The following is a 17,957-nucleotide window of genomic DNA, read 5'->3' as shown; positions in this document are numbered from 1 at the left end:
ATGCAGGCTGCAAACCCAAGTCAAGAGTGTAGGTTTCATATTCCATCTAGGTGGCTATTGATTGGATTCTCTCTCCCTGGTCACTAAAGGGCTGTCAGGTTTCAACATTTTTCTCTCCCCCAATGCATTCTTTTGAAATTCAAGGAATTTGGCCAGATAATGAGGTTACACAGAAATGTGATAAACCCACTCACTGTTAGAAAATTGGGAAGAAAATGTAATCTACCCACTAGGTGAAGGCAATTGTAGCCAAATTAATAGTGTTGCCTAGTGCTTAGGAGCATATGTTTTCTTCAGTCTCCAGTACTGCTTGGCTGATTTTAGGCATCCATTTTGTCTTCTAAATAATGTTCTAGGTGGCTATTCAGTCATATGTGATTTGACAGCACATATCATAACATTTTCATGTGCTTTCTGCCTTCTCTCTCACCCAGAGAGAGAAAGAGAGAACACAAAGCTGCCTAGTGACCCTGGACACAAAAATAAGAAGAACCAGCCAATACACAGAGACACATACAGAGAGAATGCCATCATTTATATGAAGATCAACAAGAAATGAGAGCAGTAGAGGACAGTTGCCTCTCACACATAAATGGAACAAAACATGATCTTACTAGTTGGTCTTCAGGAGTGACACATAAAACCAAATCCAAGAGAAACATCAAAAGTTTGCTTGACTTGATTCACATATGTGCACAGGAGATAACTGTCCTCACATTCTGAAACTATTTGCCTTCCATGCCAAAAAAAACCAAACAAACCTGACTTTAGCAGCTCAAAATGTATACATCTATCTATTGGCAATAAATATTTCCACAAACATGGGAAAGGAGTTTGGGGATTGCTACAGGGTCGTTTACTGAGCATGTGTGCCCACACATTATGTAAGGACCCTATTTCTTATTCAAAGTGGGGTTGTAAACATAAAGACAAAAGTTTGTGGCATGGAAAAGTAGATCAGTCACAGTAGAACGATCAATCTTTTTTAAAAAATTAATATTTGTCCAAACTTTCCCATATTTATCATGCATCAAGCCCGGACTGTGGTCCTGATCTGAAAAACCAATTAAAGGGTTATCATCTTTTGTTTGAACTGCCGTATCAGGCATGCCTTATACATCACTGATTTGCTTTTCCATGAAATATCAAAGGGACATTCCTATATCCATTTACTAATACAAAAACAAAATCTTGTCCATACCATCAAAACTGCATAATATATGGAAGAAAATAATGAGTAAAAGGAACAGATAATGAATTATGACAATGATTGTAATGAATATGTAGAGTATTTCTGTTTCATTGTTAAACATCCTTAAAACATTTAGGATTAAAGAGCAGCTAAGGCAGACAGCATGATTACCACACATTGTTAATGAAGCTGCATTTTATGTGGTCATTGCTTCTTAGAGGGTAAGCACCACTGATTTCATTCAAACTGCTCTGTATACATGTGTATTTCTTCCTCCTCATATCTCTCTGTTATTAAAAGAATAGTCATTTCAGAAAAAAGGATGCCAGCCCTAATTCATCATTAAGATTCAGGTAAACAGAATTCTCATACACTTGAAGGCATCATGACTTTAATGGACATATCTGTCAGTTTTGCTATCTTTCATATCTAAATGTTTTTAACCTTAAGCTCTTTCTGTTGAATTTATAAAGAAATGTATACATTTTAATAAGCTTGTTGTTGCGGAATGCCCATGTCCCACCTGTCCGTCATGTGGAGCTCTAGAGTTGGAGCCTATGAGAGGACAGGAGGGCGGAGTCAGAGGGAGTTGGAGACAGAGAGAGGAGCAGGGAGGAGGTTTTGAAGGTTTATGAGAGAGATTGGAATGTTGGTGTAGTTGGTTGATGTGCTAAAGAATAGTTAAAGGATATAAGTATAATAAAATAGATAGACAGTCATCAGATCTTAACCCAGTGATTGATGTGAAGTAATACAAATAAAGAAACGTGTTTAATATCCAAGTTTGATGAGTGCAACATAATAAAACATCTATGAACCTACTTGTGTGATTCAACAACTGAATAATAAATAATCAGTTATCGTTGACTACACGTGTCTATGCAACATTATTGGTAATGTGTGGATAAAGATCCATTGGTGGCAGTTGGTGGAAGGAGAAATAAGCAAGTTCTGTCCAAAGGTGGACCTTGGTTTGAGGGAAACAAACTAGGGACATGGGGATGTGTGACACTTGTGTTACACACTTTTTTTAAAAAAAAGCCAACCATCTGTGCTCTCTCAAATTCAAGAAGTATAATTGTTATCACTATACCCTATGCATCAGGAGACTGCCAAGAAAAACTAAAGGTGGCAATCTGACTGTGCAGGGATTCAGAGCCAGAATGTTAAGAGCTAAGCACTCTAAACCCACTGGCTGAATTTGTAAATCTATCTATTTTGCTTTTTCTCATACTTGATTTATTTCCTGTCTCAGGTTCTTTCTTTTGAATTAATGAGTAAATCAAATTGTCAGTAAATCAACCCTTTTTTGTAGTAAACAATGGTATTTTGGCTATGGGCTCAGGAAAGATAAGAAATGCACAGGAAGCCCTTTTATTAACTCAGCCCCAACCAGAATGCTAACCTTTTTGCTAAACCTTGGCATACTGGAATGCTAATGGAGTCAAAAAATAATCCACAAGTGACTCTGTACAGTGTATGTAGGTTAAAGATATATTTCTTGAAATCCAGTGGTAAGTCGACTAGAGTAGGCCCATTGAATCAGGAGTACTTATGGAGCAGTTGACTCACCAAATTCCCACTGATTCAATGACCCTATTCTAATTGTGACACACTGCTAGATTTCAGTCAATATGACATAAGTATAATACATATGGAGTGACCTAAATGGTGCTTTCTAGACCTTTTAGATGTTAATTCTCACAAGACAATGGCCAGTAGCCACAAATTATGGAATGATTTCTGGACTAGAGTATACAGAAATCAATGCATGAAACATTAGCTTCCACTGGCAGACATTACAACTCGTACTCTTTTTTCATGGCAATACTTGAAGGAAATATTCTATATTAAGTGCGTGGAAAGAGAATTCTTGTGGCTTCATTAATGCATGGTAGTCTCATTGACTTCTCTATTACTTCAGACAGCCACGTTTGCAAGTTACTTTTTATTATCTGCACTGAATATTCCCTGAAGAATATCTATAAGGCCTCCCACTTGTTTCAATTTGAATATTATTTTTGAACCAGTAGATTCATGTGCACCTCTTACAAAATGTTCTGTAACTGGCTCAGGTCATTCCCCCATTACAGACTTTTGTCTTCACCCTCACTGCAAACCCTCAAGGAAGATCAGGGGATCACATGTGATCTACTAGAGGATTCTAGTCGAACAGGAGAATAAAACAAACTCAGCGAAGCTGCAGAAGTGACGTTCCAACCAGACAAGATGGCTCTGGATCTGAACCATGGTCGCTACAGTCAAACAAGCAACAAAAAAGAAAAAGCCTTTGTGAAATAAACTTTGTTTGGAACCTCAGTGCTTTTTAGTGTACTCATGACTGAAAATTTTTAACTTTCAGAAGAGAGTTGCGGGGGGGGGGAATGAAAGGAAGATATTAGCTTCACATTTTGTTAAACTCATAATAATCTTCTTTATTTCAGAAAGCCATAATAAATCATACATGCATTTAACCGGACTAATGACACGGAAATCTGATAAACTGTTCATCAGCTGAATAATTTAAGAAATAATGGAGAAAAATGCAGGAATTGCTAAATATTTAGACACACCTGTCTCCAAAGTGCATCATCACACACGAAGAATCTGATGAGCTGCTTCAATTTTCTGAAGTGAAAAACAATGTATCATTTCAGTTTATGACTTTAAAAAAAAGAAAATGATTTCCACTTTTATTTTCAAAAATAGCCTCACTCTCTTTCAAAGCATGAAATTAAAAGATGATCACATTCTATTCTTCATGGCAATAACATATTCAAATCACACTTGCTTACGTTGATGCTGCTGCCGTAACTAAACAACAACCATCTAACATTTCACTAGGATTATCTTTACATTTTTTTAATACTAAAGAAGTGGTCAAGAAAACATGCAGACTATTCAACTGCTAGTGTACGCTCATTAGCAAGACAGCCAAGAACCAGCTGAGCTGATGCTAAATTAGCTAAAACTCTTTTGAATGTGAACCCTCCCAATCTTGGGATGTAACCTAACTAATAGTGTGGCAGTGCTCCTGGACTAGAGGAGATGTTGAACGTATGTAATGTTTGCTTCTCCCCTTCTCCTTTCAACACTTACCCAGTTCAACTAGGTGGTGGTGCCTGTAGTTCTCTGCTCACCCGACAAAAGAGAGAAGAAGGAGATTTCAACCATGTGAGAAGGCCATGGCTTAATCCTAATCCTACCTCTGTGTAGCCAGGACACCTTTGAATTAGAATTGCACTGTCAGTCACTGTCCAGTGTCAAGAGATACTAGGTCTGTTTCCCTCTCTGCTTTCCAACAAGCAGAGGCAGGTCTTTGGACATGGCAGGCTGGTTTGTTGCTGATGTGTTTTTAACCTGTTTGATGTTGGCCATGTTAATTCACTGTTCTGTTTTCAATGTGTGTTTATTCCATACTTTAAGATTTTGATTTTAATTTGTATGTTATTATATGTACCATTTTATACAGAAAGGAAATTCATTAATTAAATCAGTCAATAAATTAATTATAAATTGGGCATTGCCCAAGGTGCAGCACCACACTGAAACCAGAGTGATTGGACAAATGGTAAGAAAACTGGAGCCTTCCAATGGGAAAACAGCAAATGAATTCAACATCAGTTTTACTCACATAGTGCAGCAAATTTATGACAGTGATAACTGCCCTCTGGCTGACAACTGGCCTGCAGCTATCAAAGATAATCTATCGGGGCAAAGATCCTGTCAGTGCTGAACATGTTTTTTTCCCTCTGAATACATGTAAGTTGGGAAGATCTTTTACCACAGAGGATGCAATTCCTAGTTTTGCTGCCATTTTTATCATATTCTCATGTTCAACCTTTCCACTTCTTGTTGCCCTCCTAAGAGTACACATGCACAGAATGAATGTAATTTGTTGCGGGGAAAGAAACATGTTTCAATGGCTATATCTATTAGTTATTAGAGCTTTCATATTCTCTACACCTTCGCAAATCACTTTGAAGACATTAGCTGTTACATTTTGAAGAAACCAGAAAGAATGAAGGGAAAACAGACAACAAAGAAGTAAGAACATAGTACTTTAACTGAGCTGAGAACAGGTCCTTTTCGGCGCTGCCAGACACAAGATGAGGCCATTTTGGCTTGGTGGTAGTTGGGAGTTTTAGTCCAAAAAAATAACTTACACAAGTGTGGTCATGCTGGAAATCTGGTTATGACTACCCTATGAGGCAAGAAGAAGAAGAAAAACAACAACAACAACAACAACAACAGCTTATGGAAGTTGAGAACTGAGGGGTATGCTTACAAGTCCCCTCATGTCAGTACTAAAACTGCTGATCACAGGTGAAGTTTTGCTGCTCTCTGGAAATATCTCTCTTGCCTTAACCTTGCCCATTAGCATTTCATGTGCAGAAAAATTAAGCTTGTGGTATATCACTGTGAAACTCAGATTGGTCTTCCATAACCACAAACAATCAAATATTTCTGTATTAAAAGGCTGTTTTTTTCCCTTATTTCTTGATATGTCTCTGAAGGTAAATATGACCAGGAAGACCTTTTTAATACCAGTATCCTCCAGTATACTCCAGCTTGAGTAATGGAACAAACATGGTAGAAATAATTTTTCATCTCTAGTTTTTTAAAAGTGAGGAATACAGGGAAATCTAATAATGGACTATTACTTCTCACCCCAATTTCTGATGTCATGTCAGCGGTAGACAAATCCTCAAGTCAGTGGGAGACTGCACGTCATGACCATAGGAGTGCTGTAGAGCTGACAGTCTTTCTAGTCAGAGGGACTGAAGCGGTACAACAGAAGGAGGAGACAAAAGGAGGAGACTAACTGCCAGATTGAATGAAAGAGCCAGACCTCTTCCCAGTATACAAAAATGATGCTGAAAAAAAAAGCAGGTGGTATCCCTGAAAGTCAGCCCTAGCACAAAGGGTGACCCAGGACTGGATGACTCACAATTGAGCCTTGGATGGACTGCTCTGTACCAGCAGCCTCTGGAACACCGAACAAGTTTATGGCTTCTGAAGGCTCAATGCTGAGAATTTATTATTATTATTATTATTATTATTATTATTATTATTATTATTATTATTATTATTATTATTATTATTATTATTATTATTATTATTATTATTACAGCCTGTATTGTGCTGTAAATGACCCAGACTGACATTGTGTTTCTCCCTCACAGGAATCCCTTTCTCTCTGCCAGTTACTAATCTCAAACTATTGTCTTTGGTTTGGATGCTTCTTATTTCAACAGATAACCACTTGTAAGGCTTGCTTGGCTGCTTGCCCAGACTGTGTGCTAGTTAACTCCTTGGAACCTAGTTATCACTATTAATGAGCTTCCTTGACACCCTGCTTGGAAGTTGCTGTAGAGAAGCAAGACACCCTGCTGCTGAAGAAGGCCTTCGCCTTGCACACAGAAGTAATTTTATTTGGGTGTAATTAATTAATCATATTAAATAGAAGATCATTTGTCTGCCAGAGAGTCTTTTATCTGCTGTCAAGCATTAAAAATAATAATGTCATGGTTTGCCAAGTTGAGATTTCAGAGAGAATTAGGCCTTGTTGAACACTGAACCACTTTTCCCTGATGTAATTCCACAGTTAAATTTTCATGTGACTGTCTAAAATATATAGGATGAATGAAACTTGTGGCTCTTCTTTCTCATTTAGGGCTTGAGCTCACCTGGCGAAAAAACCACAGTTATATGGATATGGCCATTTTTTGATCATTTCATAAATTTCTCAGCACATAATGCACAGCCAAGATTGACTCATTTTCCTGGCCATCAGTTTATTTCCCCACCACCGCAATGTGGGTTGTTTAATTTGTACCAATGATGAATCTCTTTATTCCTTATTATTGCAACCTGTGTTGCTGTCCATTTATTTTCTTTGCAAAGGGGTCAGGTTTCATGTACACGTGTATCTTTTTTCTTTTAAAGGTATATCAACAAATCAGCAGTAACAGCCACTAGCAAAGACAACATGTATACATTGCTCAGAAATGACTAGATAGGCGGGGTATAAATACAATAAATAAATAACATAAAATAAATATTCGAAGAATGCAACCTTCCCCGCTCCCTTGTGGGTGAAAGAGGCCTAGAGCGAGACATTTCCTGCTTTGAATTGTAAAGAAAGGAGCATTGTATATCTTCTCTCTCTTTTAAACCCCCACTCTTCATGATATTTTGCAAGTATTTCAAAACCTGCTTCCTCCTCCTGATGCTGTGCAAAAGACTTGCAAAATATTGTTATGTCAATTTATCAATTGCAAAGGGGTCGGGTAAAGGAGGGAATGGAAAATGGAAGGAGGAGGGAAGGCTCAGAACTGTCTCGATGTATCCCTTTTATTTTAATTTTTTAAAAAGGACAAGAGGGACCTTATTGCCCCAAGAAACAGAAAAAGAATAGTAAATGATATAAAATTAAGAGCAGTGCAACCTGATATAAAGGTTCAAATAGAAATAAATGAATCAAAACAATTAAATATAATGTGAACTTTCCCACTGGTATATGGATATACCACATTACCACAAAAATAAATATTTCTGTACAGCAGAGGTATAGAAAGAGTTGGCATAACTGGAGTCCCTTTGGGGGGTGTAATTAGGCCCTTAGTCTGTAACAAAATACCTATTTTATCAATAGATAATTCTCTTTAAAGCTTTATTTTCCCTCTTTTCAAGCTAACCCATTTCTTTTTCTTTAAGAAGAGTCCGTGAATGCTATAGCTGTCTTTAAATAAAAAATGGAAAAGACAAGAAACAAAGGTATCAGCCTAGAAACCAAATACTCTGATACCCTTACCATGCATGTGTGGGGTAACACAATTATTTGATGATGAAAAGAATACTGCACATTGTCATAATACTCTTTTTCTGCCTTCTTGAATTCTTGGGCTGACAATGGGATTCTAAAGCACAGTAAAATAAGGACATGCTCTATAACCACCACCCCAAGGGGTTTGCAAAGTGTTTTCTGGGGGGTTCTGGATTGCCTTATATGTGTTGTAGCCCTTGTTAAATATTTTTTCCATGATCTTTTAGAGCTAGATATTAAAGTTAGTGTGTATCTGTGTCTATGAGAAACAGGCCCTTTGGAGGAGAAAAAAGCCTTTTTTTAATGTTTTTATGCAAACATGGTGGAGAGGTCGCAGGCTACGTGGGGGTAGGGACCACTGCTCTGTAACTTTTAAAAAATGTTTCATTTCAAGGTCAAGTTACAACAAAAAGAAAGAAAATATGGGTTCATTCAAAACATATTCATTGTGAGCTAACAAAGTCTACTGTTGAAAGTCTAAAACTCGACAAAGGCTGGCTCCCAGCACTGAAAAATACAGCCTGCAAAAGGTCAACGAACTCTACCCAGCCACAAGGACTGGTGATCACTGCACACACAAGAACAGCTAAAGACACCCATCAGTCACAGTGACAGCTCATCTCTCCCCTTATCACAACAATACACCCACAACAAAAAAACATACTGATCACCATAATCACCCAATCTCCTGAAAAGGACAAAAGCTGATCTCAAAGCTATAAATACTCAACTATCCCACAAAACTGCACCAGAGCACAGACAGAGTTCTGACTCCTGTCCTCTGAAGATGCTGGCCACAGTGACTGGTGAAACGTTTGGAAGAACAACCTTCAGAACACAGCCAAAGAGCCCGAAAAACCTACAACAACCATCATATCCTGGTTGTGAAAGCCTTCAAGAATACATTCTACTGTTGTACTTTAAAAAAAAAAGATTATTGATATTGGTATACTTTACTTGTTCAATGGCTTTGATAAGTAGTGGCATTCTCTGATTATTGGACTCTACAGATAGCAGTTATTAAATAGGGTGTACGCTGAAGGGCTAAATGTACATGGTACAGAGGCTTTGTTTTTGTGTGACCGGCATCATACAAGAGGGAAAATGTTCATCCTTTTCTTTCCTGCCATGATATTGACTCCCTCCCCCAATGTTTGTTTTGTGATCAACAACAGGTTTTCAACCACTGTCTACAGCAGGTCTGTCTTTCTTTCTTTCTTTCTTTCTTTCTTTCTTTCTTTCTTTCTTTCTTTCTTTCTTTCTTTCTTTCTTTCTTTCTTTCTTTGTCAGGGTTGCAGTTGGGAATACTTCCCATTTCCATTTCCTCTATGCTGTTGTCCCAGTAATTACTGAGATTAAAAGCTTCTACATGATCAAGTACCTTGCCCTATCAGAAGTTTTTACATTAGTCAGTACCCATGCATTAGGGTTCTGGTGTTTTATGTTCTCAAATGATACAAAAGTAGAAATGATACTGTGTTTAGTGAGTCATAAGTAACAACTCTTATTTTCATGTGACAAATTTCTTGTTTCTCTCCAAACACTTGCTTGTTTATAATATATGCTTACTGTTTTACCAAACTCAGCATAAAGAAGTGATAGGATCTATATTAATAGGCAAATGAATTATTCATTTCTTTTATTGGAAAATAATATTGTACAATTGTTTTCCCCATGGCCAAATGCAGCATTTATTTATGCAAGCAGGTAAAATACTCACTTTTATTTACTATTTATTTATTTACTAAAATATATGGGAAGAAGTTGTAAAATATGTGGGAAGAATTTTTTAAAAATGCAAGATCAAATGCTTGTGCTTATCCAGTGGATTGAAAAATAATTTCAATGTGAAATTTCTTCCATGGGTGAAGAAACTATCACCATCTAGCTGCTATGGGATTTCAAACCCCAGCAGTCCAGCCAGCATGGCCTATGCTGATGAATAAAACATATAGTCCAGGAACGTAATGTTCCCCATCTCTGCTCACTAGATTCTATTTTATTTTCTCACTTCCTTGAATGTTTGACCCATATATTATCAAAAGGTTCAGTAAAATTTCCATTATTTTACTAGTAGATTTATATTGAGAAAAGACATTTGTACCCCTACTACTCTGAACAACCCTTACCAGTATAGCTAGGATTGTAGTAATGTCAGTCTCCAAACATGTTGTCTACTCCTGAGAGATGCTGAAGCAGTATCAAATTTGCTGGGAGGACTTGACCCCAAACCAGTGTATGCACTTGGAAAAGCAGTACTGATGGCTGCACCAGTTGGCATGGGATATAAGGGAACACAGGCTGAAAGTTTTCAAGCCATAAAAGTGTCATACATTGGGCTCTAGCTGATTCCCATGGTGATGCAATCATGTGGAACACTTATTAATGGAGAAGTGTTGCAAATAGTTCATAGTAAATGTTGTGTTCACTGTGTAGATGTTCAGTCAGAGTTTCCTGCTAAGTGATGGATGATGCGAACTGTTGTTCATGATTCCCATCCCCTCAGAGGAGGTGTACCCCTTTATATTCTTACTTGAATCTGTTCATTTCTTTTATTCCAAATTGGTTAGACAGCTGTAGGGATGGAAATAATACTTGTTTCAACAGAAAAACACATATCAACAAGGAATGTTAAAATCCTGTGAGATTCCTCATCTCCAGTCAAGAGCAAGAATGTCTCTCTCCCTACTCCTCACAACTTAAATATCTCTATCATCATGCAAAATTTTTCTAGTGTAGTTTTCTTTTGAGAAACTAAATGCATGCTGATTGGCTGGTTGTCAAGAAAGATGAAAACAATAGAGTCAGTTTGGGGCAATTCATGAGTTTTGTTCAGTTGTGCAAGTTGCACATTTTTGTGGAAATGTGGCAACTTTCTCCACTTGTTAGTAGTTTTGTACAAAATATAGGTGCTGCTGGATAGCTCAGAGGTTTTGGTATCTGACTGTGGAGTTAGAAGTTTGGAGTTGATAGGGGCTGAACCTGATGACCCATAGGACCCCTTCCAATTCTGTATTTCTAAGGTGATAATGATGATGCTCTGTCTTGCCAATGAAAGAACTCTGTTAAGACTGCCAGGAAGTTCCTCTCCATCCTCTCTAGCAAGGAGAGCAAAGTTGTCATTGTCAGCAAACACGGGTTCAAAAACACACGTGTAAGCCTGGACAGAGAGCAATCAGGAGTTTGCACATGCTAAAATGGGCTGAGTGAGTCCAACTCAGCTAGCCATGCTACAACACTCCCTCTTACAGGTCTGCCCACATAAGAACACCCTTGTACTCTCAGATATTATTATGAAAAGGTCTAGTGGGCTTTGTAGTCCTTAGACTTAACTTGCACCACTGACAGGACTCTAAGTAAGCTAGGCTGAGGCAGCACTCTCAGATGACCCTATGACAAGTGTACTGTTCAGAAAACCAATTGAGTTTTATAATCTTTATTTTATTAAAGAAGAAGCATGTTACTAAGTATCAAAGCCAAATTAAACCAAAGCAAATAAACTAGCATTGTGCTGGTTAGTTACCAAGATGTAGTGAGGCAAAGAAAACATGAAAAATAGAAAAGTGTTCAAAAACCTTACAAGAATACAAAAAGCCATTAAAAAGAATAAAAACAGTTCCAGTCCAGTAATTCATTAGTAAAAACAAAATAATCCAAGTAGGTTATAAAAAGGCTATAGTCCTCATTGATCCTGTAGAATAAAAATCCCTAAACAAAAGTAAAAATCCATTATATGTCCCATAGTCCTTAGAAAAATAAAAGAGCATTGTCCATATGGAGTATTCCAAGAAAAGAAGTCCATAACGGATATTCCCTAGGTAACAGTCCATAGAAAATAGTCCATGCATAGTCCTTAGGAAAAATCCCATAAGTCCAGTATAGTAAAGGTTAGTCCCATGTATCACGAATGATTGAAGAGTCGGTCTTGAATGACTGAAGGATCGGTCTTGAAAGACAATGTCCATAGGCAAAAAATTCCTTTTTCAAGAGTAACTGGCAAGGGCTTATCGCACCTTCCCACGATGTCATCCAATCAGAGTTCGTTACTAGGCAAACAGTCCTGTTGCATCACATGACTTCTTTCCCATACACTCCAGATGTTATTTGGGTTACTGTAGTTTATCAAAGAGTCACAACAATTCCCATCTAATCACGCCGAGTTCTTTTCTCAGGCTATCAGAATAACATTCTCTCTGCTTGCCTAGAAAACAACTTGTCAGCATAGCAAAGATACTTTATACAAAGAAACAAGATGGAACCTCTCTGGCTCATTTCTTAATTACAAAACCCATATGCCTTAAAAGATTTTAACTCAAAATCCCATCTCATCACAGTCATTCCTTGAATGGAAGAACAAGACAAGTAAGGACTTGCATTCCCTATTCAAAGGAAATGTTTCTTAACAGGCATTTGTGCCTCAATCCAATGGGTAGTTTTAACTAGGTAAAGGTAAAGGTTTCCCTTGACAATTTTTGTCCAGTTGTGTTCGACTCTAGCGGGTGGTGTTCATCCCTGTTTCCAAGCCATAGAGCCAGCGTTTTGTCTGAAGACAATCTTCCGTAGTCACATGGCCAGTGTGACTTAGACACGGAACGCTGTTACCTTCCCACCGAGGTGGTCCCTATTTATCTACTTGCATTTGCATACTTTTGAACCGCTAGGTTGGCGGAAGCTGGGACAAGTGATGGGCACTGACTACATTGTGTGTCTTCTGCGGTCTTCTGCGGTTTAGCCCGCAGTGCCACCACGTCCCTTAGTTTTAACTAGAGTAGACCAATTAAAACAACAAGGTTAATATAATTAGCAGTTGATTCAAATGGTCTATTCTTGGGCTCCATGATCGCTGCAGATCGTGACAGCAGCCACAAAATTAAAAGTCACCTGCTTCTTGGGAGGAAAGCGATGACAAACCTAGACAGCATCACCTTGCTGACAAAGGTCTGCATAGACAAAGCTATGGTTTTTCCAGTGGTGATGTATGGAAGTGAGAGCTGGACCATAAAGAAGGCTGGTTGCCAAAGAATTGATGCTTTTGAATTGTGGTGCTGGAGGAGGCTCTTGAGAGTCCCCTGGACTGCAAGGAGAACAAACCTATCCATTTTGAAGGAAATCAACCCTGAATGCTCACTGGAAGGACAGATACTGAAGCTGAGTCTCCAAAACCTTAGCCATCTCATGAGAAGAGAAGACTCCCTGGAAAAGACCCTGATGTTGGGAAAGTGTGAAGGCAAGGGGAGAAGGGGACAACAGAGAACAAGATGGTTGGACAGTGTCACAGAAACTACCAACATGAATTTGACCCAACTTCCGGGATGCAGTGGAAGACAGGAGGGCCTGGCATGCTCTGGCCCATGGAGTCACAAAGAGTCAGACACGACTTAATGTCTAAAAACAACAACTGGTCTAATCTACCTATTGGATTTGGGACTTCAGTATAAGTTGTTTTGGACAATGCTCACTGTACACAAATTGTAAATAACTAAACTGAAGTAAACCAAAGCAAGAACACATCTCACAGTAATTCATAGTAATTAGTAAATAGTAATAGTAAATAGTAAATAGTAATTAGTAATAGTAATAGTAATTAGTAATTAGTAATATTAATAGTAATTAGTAAATAGTAATTCATAGTAAATAGTAATTCAAGTCCAATTTGCATTTTATACCTAATGAACAACGTGTAGTAGAGATGTGAATCTCATATTCTCTTACTCTCAGTGAGAAATTGAGGTGGGGAGAAACCTCTCTTTTCACAGAGACATTGTGTGAGAGATTCCCTCCCTGAAAAGAATTGCATGTGGTTTCTCAGATATTTGGTGATCATAGTTTTCTGAAAGAAACACCATCTAAATAGAATTTTTACAATTCCTGGGCAAAATTGCGTCTTTCTTGCATAGGATTCTCTGGAGATGGCATTAAGCTGCCTAGAATTAAGCAGTTTCTTCTACAAAAGCAGCAGCTAAAGAAAGGTCTCATTTTCACAGGAAGCTAATAAATGTTTTCTTATGCCGGAGAAAGTCTTGGTGTGAAGTCTGTACCTGACAAAACCCAGAAGATCACAGAGAACAAGAAACTTTTCAAGTATTCTTCACATGTATACGCTGAGCAAGTTCTCTGTTGTCAATGTCCATACTATTACAGGTTCAGAGAGCATGAACCCTCCCAGCAATGCTGTATGGCTTATCTCTTCTTTCCCCAGCATGATAGGAGTGAATATCACACCCATCCTTCTGCTCCTGGCTTCACATCAGGGCATCTGAAATAAAAAAAATTCCCATTGCCTCTAGTAGGAACTCTTTTCTGTCTTAGTTATGCAGGCAGAGCCAAGTTGATGGTGGAAATGCCTTTCATTCCAAAATTGGTAGGTAGAGAAGTCTCTGCTTCTCAGTGTTCCTGGTATAAGGAGATGCTCTTGAATATTCTTAGTATATGTCTTAATGGCTAGTGAGAAGTAGAAGTTATTGTTCATAATGTATTGTATCGTTATCTGTACCATTGTTCTAGGACAGAGGGGAAGGACCTTTGAAGATCTCACAGTCCCTTGCCATCAGGCATGCTGGCTGAAGCTTCTGAAAGTTGAAGACCAAAACATCTGGATGGTTCGTTCGTTCGTTCGTTCGTTCGTTCGTTCGTTCGTTCTCTCTCTCTCTCTCTCTCTCTCTCTCTCTCTCTCCTCCCTCCCTCCCTCCCTTCCTTCCTTCCTTTCATTTGTTCATTCATTCATTACCAGAAAGAAGAAAATGTGTGAGTTATGGAATGACAAAAATAAATTTGTAACATATAACATACTTGTGTTTGACCTAAAACCCCAATGAATTAAATTTGTTTATTAAAACAAAATGAGTTTTATTTTTATGGGTATTGTCTGGGTTAAAATCCATCTCAATTTAATTGTGCTATAGGTTTTTTGACAACCAGTGGTTTTCTACTGATCAGTTCAGTAGTCTGTAAGTATATAAAAACAGAGGTACAGGCATCCCAACACTTGATGTTAAGCGATAAATATCATTTGGCCGTATAGAAATAGAATTTGTAGTGATATTGTTTCATACTGGAAATTCAGCTGTTGTTTTTGCAGTTTTCATCTGATTCCCACTCCACAGCTCTGCATATTTTGAACCAGTGCACTTCCCCCCCTTTCTTCTAATACAACTCCCAGAATCCACAACCACTGGACATGTTGACAGGAGTTTCTGAAAGCTGAACTCCAACATTATCTGGGGCCCACCTTAGCAACCATGAAAGCAATATATTATGAAAAGGGCTTAACAAACTCTTTCTCCACATTGTGCTGTGTGGCAAGAGTTTTTCCATTTAAAATGGGCAACGTGGAAGGGAAGAAATCCGTCTCCACCCCATATGAATGCATGCCATAGAAAGAGCTACGTCCTCATTCTGCATAGCATGTAAACGAGCACCAAAGTCTGAGAAGGTAATGACCTTTCCTGTGAGGGCAACCAATGAGGAAAAATTAATAGCAACAATGAAGAGAATGGCAAGCTGCCAAAGAGACATGCCCTTGATGAAAAAATCACTTGCATGCAGTTTCAGAGACCAGTGTGATACCTGTGAGATGAGGGGTTTTTGACAAAACAAAAGGTAGCACAGAATACATAAGGCATCCTGGACTGTCTGGCAGGATAGAACTGCAGCTGCCTTAACAGCTCAAGTGGGATTGGCAGCTTGTGCTGTATTTAAATGGTCATCTCCGAGTTTTGCATACAGAATGTGGTGTGCAAGAGGAGCCAGGTGTCTGCCTAAAATGGTAGGATAACAGACATTTCCACAGGGAAAATGGAGAAACTCACCTGACTACCAAATAGTTTGGTATGCTGCACCTATTGTGTACTGGCAGAGACAAAAAAAACTTGGCCCAATTCAGCTGGTGAGGGAAAGTAGCCAGGCAATTTGAAAAGCAGTTGAAAAGAGATATGCCAGTATTCACCAAATAGATCAGAAGAGATGACATGGTGAAAGGGAAATCACCATTTTGCATTTAAAAGGAACAAAGTGGACATAGAAGAACAGATAGCTCTTTCTTTCTTGTCCTCTGATGAGATACCTCACAACCTCACAATGTGATGGCTACTGCATTTGGAAAGGAAAGAAAAGGTTTGCATGTTACAGAGCCTCTATCTAGTGTGTGCCTGCATTACATGCATGCAATACATCTAGACCTTCTGCCTGGTCAAGGGAACCATCCTCAAGAAACTATCTCCTCTGTTTCCAGTGAGGATGCAAAGGTCAGTGACTGATTCTAAATTCACCCAAGCTGCTAGATTATTGGAGCTAATTTACAGAGCAGTTTGATGAATTTACTGAGATCAGTTTATCGGGTGTGATGGAGAAATATAATGTGGCTGGTGGAATGGTAAAATCCAGAGAATTAGGAGGAGGCAGTTCCCCTTCTCAGTGGCAGACTGGGACACTCGACCTGGTGTGTGTGTGTTTGGGAATGTAGATGTAACTGCTTGGGGGAAACATTTTCTGTTGTGACCACTAATGCCACATTTGATTTTAAAATATAACCATTAATATATGTGATAAAAGCTCCCAGGAAAGATTTTTTGCAATTGTGCTCTTCACATAGTTCACAATATCACCAGTTGTACATTTCACATTGGTTTTCTCTTAAAGTTTGACTTGCAGTAAATTTTATATTTGTTGTCCATAGTCCCGCTCACTGTTGGAAGGTTATCGCTTTCCCTAGATTCTGCATCCACTTTTAACATACTAATTTTAAATGGGTTCATTTCTGTTTCAAACTGAAGTAATAGTTTGTATATTTGTCCTAATATTTATTGGGGGTTTTTTTGCATGACTTTTCTCTCAGACTATGTTATTTTTCTTAATCTTCCTCAATTATCTTGCTTGGCCTTTTTATATTTTGAACTTAACTGAAGAGAAGATAACCAATTTAACTTCATTCCTTCCTCTTTTATTATTTGCCAAGATTTAATTCCTCCCTATGAATCTGCCATCTCCTGAAAGGTTATAAGGTCATGCGTCCTTCTTTCTTGCTTGTTGTAATAAGTACCCACAGGCGCCATCATCAGTGATGTTGTTGGATTGATCCTCTAATAAGTACTGGATTGATTATTGAACGTAGAACTTTATTGGGGCTGGGAAAAGCAAGAGACCAGTATGGAAGATAAGAGTTGGATCCCTCAGGTGAGGGATGGAATCAGTTGTTTCTAACATTAATTCAAAGTGGGTACACAAAAGGGAGAGAGATGAAGGGAGAGGGAGCATGCATACAATGAAAAGGAAAGAAGATGGTGGAGAGAAGACACTGATTGTGAAATTTATGGGGTCTTTTTTCCAAATAATTATACATTTATTTTCAAATAAGTCATTTGATTACAGAAATATCAAGGATGTCAGATTCAAAAATGTAGCAGGGTTAGTGAGAGTGGTATACTACATGTTCCGCAGCATATAGAATCTGTACGTGGACATAGAACTGCAAAGCTGGAAGGGACCCTGTGAATCATCGCCAAGCCCCTGTCAGGGAGGCACAGTGAAAAATCAAAATCCTAACCATATACCTAAATCACTGAGCTATCCAGCAATAATTCAGGAATAAGCAATAATTCAAGAGCTTATGTGCTAAATATATACTACAAAGAGAAATAACTGTATTTATATGCTATTTTAAAGACATTATTTGGAAAAAAGAGAGAAAAGAATACATTTGTTTAGATCAAGCAGAATAAATAGAAAGGGAAAGAATTTTCACTTACTCTAGCATTCTAAGAACTGATAAACAAGACCTGTCTTTCAGTAAATCAATTATTTTGCAGCTAATTTAATTCTCCTTTAAAGTAGACATATTTATACATTAGGAGATTTGTGGATTTTTAATCCTGACAAAGCTGGATACTGTTGTTTATAAATAATATTGAAAGTTTGAATGTTTGTTTGTGTTTGCCCTAA

This window comes from Pogona vitticeps, chromosome 3 (assembly GCF_051106095.1).
Source record: "Pogona vitticeps strain Pit_001003342236 chromosome 3, PviZW2.1, whole genome shotgun sequence".
Taxonomy (NCBI): domain Eukaryota; kingdom Metazoa; phylum Chordata; class Lepidosauria; order Squamata; family Agamidae; genus Pogona; species Pogona vitticeps.
The sequence above is the reverse complement of the archived record's forward strand: the minus strand, read 5'-3'. Positions refer to the sequence as shown.